Source organism: Ranitomeya imitator, chromosome 2, assembly GCF_032444005.1.
Source record: "Ranitomeya imitator isolate aRanImi1 chromosome 2, aRanImi1.pri, whole genome shotgun sequence".
Taxonomy (NCBI): Eukaryota; Metazoa; Chordata; class Amphibia; order Anura; family Dendrobatidae; genus Ranitomeya; species Ranitomeya imitator.
This window is the reverse complement of record NC_091283.1, coordinates 721,094,621-721,101,959: the sequence shown is the minus strand read 5'-3', so window position 1 is coordinate 721,101,959 and position 7,339 is coordinate 721,094,621. Positions and strand designations below refer to the sequence as shown.

General features: G+C 42.3%; 1 long non-coding RNA gene across 1 annotated transcript; it reads left to right on the top strand.

The window, feature by feature from the left end:
- The first annotated feature begins 313 nt into the window (after nucleotides 1-313).
- Nucleotides 314-4,331, top strand: LOC138665574 (uncharacterized). The gene is made up of 3 exons (XR_011318491.1): nucleotides 314-437; nucleotides 2,266-2,307; nucleotides 3,856-4,331. It is a non-coding gene; the product is annotated as an uncharacterized lncRNA (long non-coding RNA).
- The last annotated feature ends 3,008 nt before the right edge of the window (nucleotides 4,332-7,339 follow it).

Sequence of the window (7,339 nt, the reverse complement as noted above, 5' to 3'; positions counted from 1 at the left end):
TTTATCTGTTCTAAAAATGATCTGTGAATACTTCTAAGCATAGGCAATTAAAACTGAAATAATGATTAATACCTGTATATTTAATGTTTACCAATCTAAATATATTTAAAGGTCATTTTATTACATTGACGCACCCATTGTCCCTTTTGGAAAAGCAATCACATAGACTGAACAATAGAATTCCATCTACATTAAATATTCAGCTACTCCCATGCCATCAGGTATGCAAATAGGAGTTAATTGGATCTCAATTTAGGATAGTCAAAGCCAAATTCTATTTGCTAATGCAGGGGATTTACCATTCAGGGAATGGCATCAGGGTTTGTATATATACAGCATCTTTACCAAGGCGTAAAGCATCTTTCCAAATACCTCAGTAAGGATCATCACTTGAATAAGAAACATCATGGCAACCAAGGGAGGAAAAACCAAAGATCGTGAGTGAAACACTTCATATATACTATACTAATGAAAAATAGTGTGATGTGATATTATTACTGTATATTTTTCGCACTGATATTTAAACTAATGTGCATGCCGGTACAAAGTATGTCAGTAATGTTAAAATGTGTTTCTCTGTATTGTATGATTTTATGCTGTGACTGGGACTAGTACAATCCTGACCTGTATTAAAAATGGTAAATTCAGCAGCACCCAATATCCGGGAGCCTAGAGAAAGCAACAATAGACAGCGTGGGTAGTAACAAACAGAAGTTAGAGACTAAATTTGACATCTCATTGAGATGCTTTTAAAGCACTAGGTTTTTTCTTCAGTGCTGTACTGGTGCTTTCAATCTAAGGTCCCTGGCCATAATATTATACTTTCTCATTGCTGGCTTCACTTTTTATCAGCAACACTCCGGCCCTATGATGCCATTATGTGACCACAAATTCTGACTTGCCGAAAGTCAGAAGTAATGGTCACAAGAGCTCAATGCAAATCTATAAAAGCCAAAAAGAGGATGTCATAGACATTCATTGAAAAGTGATGTCTGGCATGCTCAAGGAAGCACTAGCAGGTCATAAAGTGCTGGAAAATAACATGAGCGGAAGCGATAGAAGGTGAAGATGGTGACGTGTAAGTATGAGAGTAGGGTCAGCGATCTTAGAAGGGAAGCATCACTCCAGTGCTGCAATAAAAACCGCTGCAGTGGTACTTTAAGCGGGTCCTCTTTTAACGTTGAGATAATTGACCAAAATGTGAGTTTTAAGATATCAAATAACATATCTAGAAATCTATGACACGCATAGTTTATGTCGATAGACTTAAAATTAAGATGAGGTTTATGGTTGTAAGGGATGGGTCATTCCACCGTATTTTTAGTTCCAGTGCGATCCGACAAAACATCGGACCATTGTTATTATTTGTGGCCAAGCTCATGTCCAACCCGGTGGAAGAAGAAAAAATGGAAGCATGTCCAAGCTTGATCTGATTATCAACTAGCACTTGGTCATGTACGTCAATTAGTGCAGGGAAATTATTCGACCTTAATCGGATGACATATGAGAGCAGTCTGATTTTCACACACTGACACAATGGAGAAGATGGAGAAATGATGTTTTCCACTTTCCTCAGACAGTGTGCTTTGGTTCTGTCAGCCAAAAGAATCGTATCACAGTATACTTATACTCTGATCAAACTCTGAGTGTCGTTTCATGAGAGACTCTATGACCATTTGCCCTTGCCCTAAACCAGATGCTAAAACTTTGCATAGAATCTAAGTCCAAAAATACACATGATCATTATTTAAGGAGGTAGCCTCTGGTACTTAACTGGTCAATGTTGTAACAACAATCAATTTGCAATTTACCTCTTAGTAAAATTCTCTCTAGTCTCCGCAGTGGAGAGATTTTTTATGTTTATCATTTACAGTTTGTTGCTTAGATACCGGCCACCCTGCAGACTATTAATGGTCTGTTACTTAGACATGTTGTCCATTTGCAGACGACTTTTTTTAAAGCCCGGAGACCCCGCTATGGGGCTGGTAAGTTCATTGGATGTGAAAGCTGCAGTCCCTCAGTTCTCCAATACTGAAGAGGCAAAGCCGCCTGTGCTAGTCACATGGAGAACGCTCCATCCAGAACAGCGGTGCAGCCAAGAAAAGAGACTACAAAACTCTTTTAACATTGCTTAATTTCTATTTTTGTTGCACTTAAGTGATAAAATAGGCGACTGTCATCTTTAAGGTTATGTATGCAAATAAGGACTAAAGTAAAATTCCCGTACTATAGTGAAAGCTGTAACTTTTACATCTGTCTTTTCAGCATGTGCTCCAGTACCACAATGTATACCAGACCCATGCCAAGGTATGAACATAGATTAATGAAGGATAAGGATTTGACCATAAAGTTATCAACGTTTGTGTTAAAAATAGAAACCAGAAGTGTAATACTCTATGTAATTGCTGCTCCTAAGAAATATGCTTTTATTTTTATGAATAGCTCAAATTGAAGCCTAATAATTGTGGAGCAAAACACGATTGGAATACTGAATACTGCGAATATAAATACAGATATAAGTATAGACTCTGGTATTACCTAATGGACGGATGATTATGGGGAACCAGGGGGTCTGTGATAGGTCCCCTTGTGAAATAGTAAAGCATTCACCAACCAAGAACATATTGGCCCCTCCATGAATGATGCTTTATAATAATGTCTGATGTAACTTGCTTTAGCATCATCTTCACTATTTGTTCCTAAGAAGTCTTAAGGTACCGTCACACTTAGCGACGCTGCAGTGATACCGACAACGATCCGGATCGCTGCAGCGTCGCTGTTTGGTCGCTGGAGAGCTGTCACACAGACCGCTCTCCAGCGACCAACAATGCCGGTAACCAGGGTAAACATCGGGTAACTAAGCGCAGGGCCGCGCTTAGTAACCCGATGTTTACCCTGGTTACCATCCTAAAAGTAAAAAAAAACAAACACTACATACTTACCTACAGCCGTCTGTCCTCCAGCGCTGTGCTCTGCACTCCTCCTGTACTGTCTGTGTGAGCACAGCGGCCGGAAAGCAGAGCGGTGACGTCACCGCTCTGCTTTCCGGCTGACCGACGCTCACAGCCAGTACAGGAGGAGTGCAGAGCACAGCGCTGGAGGACAGACGGCTGTAGTAAGTATGTAGTGTTTGTTTTTTTTTACTTTTAGGATGGTAACCAGGGTAAACATCGGGTTACTAAGCGCGGCCCTGCGCTTAGTTACCCGATGTTTACCCTGGTTACCAGTGAAGACATCGCTGAATCGGTGTCACACACGCCGATTCAGCGATGTCTACGGGGAGTCCAGCGACCAAATAAAGTTCTGGACTTTCTTCCCTGACCAGCGACAGCACAGCAGGGGCCTGATCGCTGCTGCCTGTCACACTGGACGATATCGCTAGCGAGGACGCTGCAACGTCACGGATCGCTAGCGATATTGTCTAGTGTGACGGTACCTTTAGCTGTCTAAAAGTACTTCAGTTCATAGAGCTAAATAAAAACATATTTGCAGTGTACAATCTCTAATTTCTATAAATTGAAAGCTAATGTGTCATAGTTAGACGCAAGCTACATCCATTGGAATTCTGGTTTCATTTGCTCAAAAAAAACTGTCTGTCGTGATTTTCACAATATTTAATATGCACTTTAGACACTCAGTTGCACAACTAAGAGTTATATTCTAACTGAACAAGGAATGATTTCATGTGAAAGGGGGCACAAATAGCTTCCAATTTATCAAACAGCATGAACCATTTTAATAAATTTTCCATTTTTATCACTGTTTAGCCTAAGTTTGCACTGTTTAAGGATTAAATATTTCTTATTAAATATGTCCAATTTTTATCATTATTGTTTCTTATCTTTTTTTTATTAGATCCTTGTCCTGCACCTGATCCTTGCCAGCTGCAAAGCCAAGGAATGGGAGGAATGGGAGGAGCCGGAGGAATCAGTGGACAAGTTTCACAGGGCGGATATGGAGGAGCAGGAGGAATCAGTGGACAAGTTTCACAGGGTGGATATGGAGGAGCAGGAGGAATCGGAGGACAAGTCTCACAAGGAGGATATGATGGAATGGGAGGATTTGGTGGACAAGTCTCACAAGGAGGAATTGGAGGAGTCGGTGCACAAGTTTCCCAAGGAGGATACAGTGGTGCAGGAGGATCTGTTGGAGTAAAGAAATAAATATTTGACACCGAAAAGCCTTTCTTAGCACCTCATGTTAGCACTGCTCATTTCTGCTGACTTTAATCACTATTAAATCATGATTTGTTAACTGTGCAAAATCTCCAAAAACTAAATTTCTTTTATTTGTTCTAAATATTTGTTTGTCAAATAAATTATCCGCTTCAATCAGGACTGTTTTATTTTTGTATTATATTGAAAAGGGTTACATGTAATATGAGGTGAAAGTGATTCCTCAGTGATTCCCCAACTACAAGAACTTTAATCTACAATGCAACTGGCAATGAGGTTCAGTAATCCACATGCCATTAGACAGAAGATTCCATTAATCAGTGCTCATATCACTTTTAAATTGACAGTTATATATTTAGATCAATAAATTGAAAGACAGGTAAAGTGGGGGCTACCTTACATAAACGAGTTGTCCACTACTAGGACAACCCCTTCTCATCTTCAGACTTATACAGTAAGTAATCAAGAGGAAGTGAGAGCTACGGTTGCCCTCTAATTTCCTCTTGATTACTTATGTATTCGAAGGTGGGACAGTAATGCCAGCGCAAAAAGGGAGCAGGGCTCGAATGACATAACAGCTTTGTGAGACTCCTAGAAAATAAGTGTCAATACCGCTGGAATGGTGCTGACATGGGAGGTGGGTACCATATAAGTGTTTTTATTTTAACGAGGGCAAACATTCAGATTGAGAAGTTGTCCAATTAATGAACAACCACTTTTAGTACATATATGGATTGGCTAGCTTGTATTGCCTGCACAATAGTACTAAATTACATGTACTGCATGACTCTGTGCTTGTGCTACATGTTGCTATCTACCTGTGTTACATGCATTGAGTTATTATTATTATTATTATTATTATTATTATTATTATTATTTTTAAAGCACCGCTAATTCCAGGGTGCTGTACATGTGAAGACATATAATAAATATAGTATACAGTAAACAAACTAATAGTATCAGTTGCCAAGGGTGGAAAAACCACTGTCCTCATGGGCTTACAGTCTACAGGATATGGAGGAAAGGGACAGTAGTTCAGGGTGTTGGAACATATGTTTTATGTGTATGTGCTACTTATAAACCTCTCTACTAGTGATGAGAAAATGTCTTCAGTGATACTCGGATATTATTCGAATATCTGGGTACCTGCATAGGCTTGTCATTCATTGAATGCTTGAATCCCCGCTCCTCATGATTGCCACCTGTTACACAGCCGATAAGCATGTGTGGATTGCGATAGCCATTTTGGTAGGGGCAGTACTTTGAGTGGCTGGCTGCATTCCCTCATCAGAGGTTAAAAAAGGACTGTCGTCGCCACGCTCCTCACATTGACGCCACTGCACAGCTCAGGAACAGTTCTTATTGGAGGGAGAGTAGTTGTCGTGGGCTGAGTGCACAGTTTTAGGAATCAGAGTCCTCTAGTGGTGATTAGAGTTGAGCGACCTTGACCTTTTTAGAGTCGAGCTGGGTTTCGCGAAACCCGACTATCTCAAAAGTCGGGTCGAGTGAAATCGGCCGATTATGACGTAAAGTCGGGATCGACCGAAACACGAAACCCAATGCAAGTCAATGGGGCAGCATAGTCGGCAGTGAGTGGGGGCCAGGAAAACACCTAGAGTGCCCATTTTAATGTCAAAACCATCCATTCTTCTTAATGAAGCTTGTCAAGCATAATTTACCTTATAATAATTGGAAGGCATTTGAAATTGGGGGTCATTTGGCTAAAGTTGTGGTGGGTAGGGCTGGTTCAAGTAATTAGTGGGCCCAGGAAATCTGGACCACGTCACGGCAGTGGAGCAGGGAGAGGTAAGTATTTCAAATTTGCAAGTGCTGTGAACCTGAGCAAGCAGGGGGGGCCCACTCGTTGGCATTGGCACTGGCACAGGGCCCCTCAAAGTACAGCGGTGTGTTTGCACGGCGGGGGCGCCTCCCACCGGCAGCAACACTTTTGCGTACCATGAGAGGCCCTGTGCCAGTGACGTCGCCAACTAGTATTCCTCCCCCCACCTGATGAAGGAACCTGCACTTTCATCTGCACCTTCCTGTTTGTCCCCGTGTAAGGTGGTATGGTATGCGGGAAGGGGGACCTGACTTTCAGCAGGGTCACAATCTTGCAGTGTAGCGTGCACGGGAAATGTTGCATTATGGGTCAATGTACCAGCAGACTCATCTATCACTGGCTGGGCAATTGGCAGGATGAGGAGGAAACACAGATATAGGCCCAAAGAATAAAGTGGGCTAAATGCAGTTCAAAATTGGTAACTCAGGACTAATCAGGGGGCATTGCAGTGGAGGACAACTGGAATGAGAGGCTGACACAGAGAGTAGGCCCAAATCAGTAAGTAGTCGAAATGCAGTTCAAAATTGGCAACAGTAGTAAACAGGCGGCACAGCTTTGTTCAGTGGAGGAGAACAGCAAGGAGTGGCAGACACCGATAGTAGAACCCAACTAGTAGGCCAAATGCAGTCTAACATTAACAACTACTTAACGAGCGCCTGAAAACGGAATTTCAGGACAGGAAACCAGGAGAACAGCAAGGAGCGGCAGACACCGATAGTAGGCCCCAAACCAACTAGTACGCCAAATGCAGTTGTTCCGTTTAACCACAATTTAATGAGAGCCTGAAGATAGAAGTTCAGGAAAGGCAACCTGGAGAACACCTTGGAGTGGAACACACCATCTCTCTACACCCCATACCCAATTTGTAGGTCTAATGCAGCGCAGTTTCCAACAACTACTAAACGAGAGCATGATGATCGAAGCATTGGCGAGGAAACCTGGGGAACACCTTGGAGTGGAACACACCATCTCTCTACAGTGGAACACACCATCTCTCTACACCCCATACCCAATTTGTAGGCCTAATGCAGCGTAGTTTCCAACAACTATTAAACGAGAGCCGGAAGATCGAAGCAATGGAGAGGAAACCTGGGGAACACCTTGGAGTGTAACACACCATCTCTCTACACCCCATACCCAATTTGTAGGCCTAATGCAGCGTAGTTTCCAACAACTACTAAACGAGAGCCGGAAGATCGAAGCAATGGAGAGGAAACCTGGGGAACACCTTGGAGTGTAACACACCATCTCTCTACACCCCATACCCAATTTGTAGGCCTAATGCAGCGTAGTTTCCAACAACTACTAAACGAGAGCCGGAAGA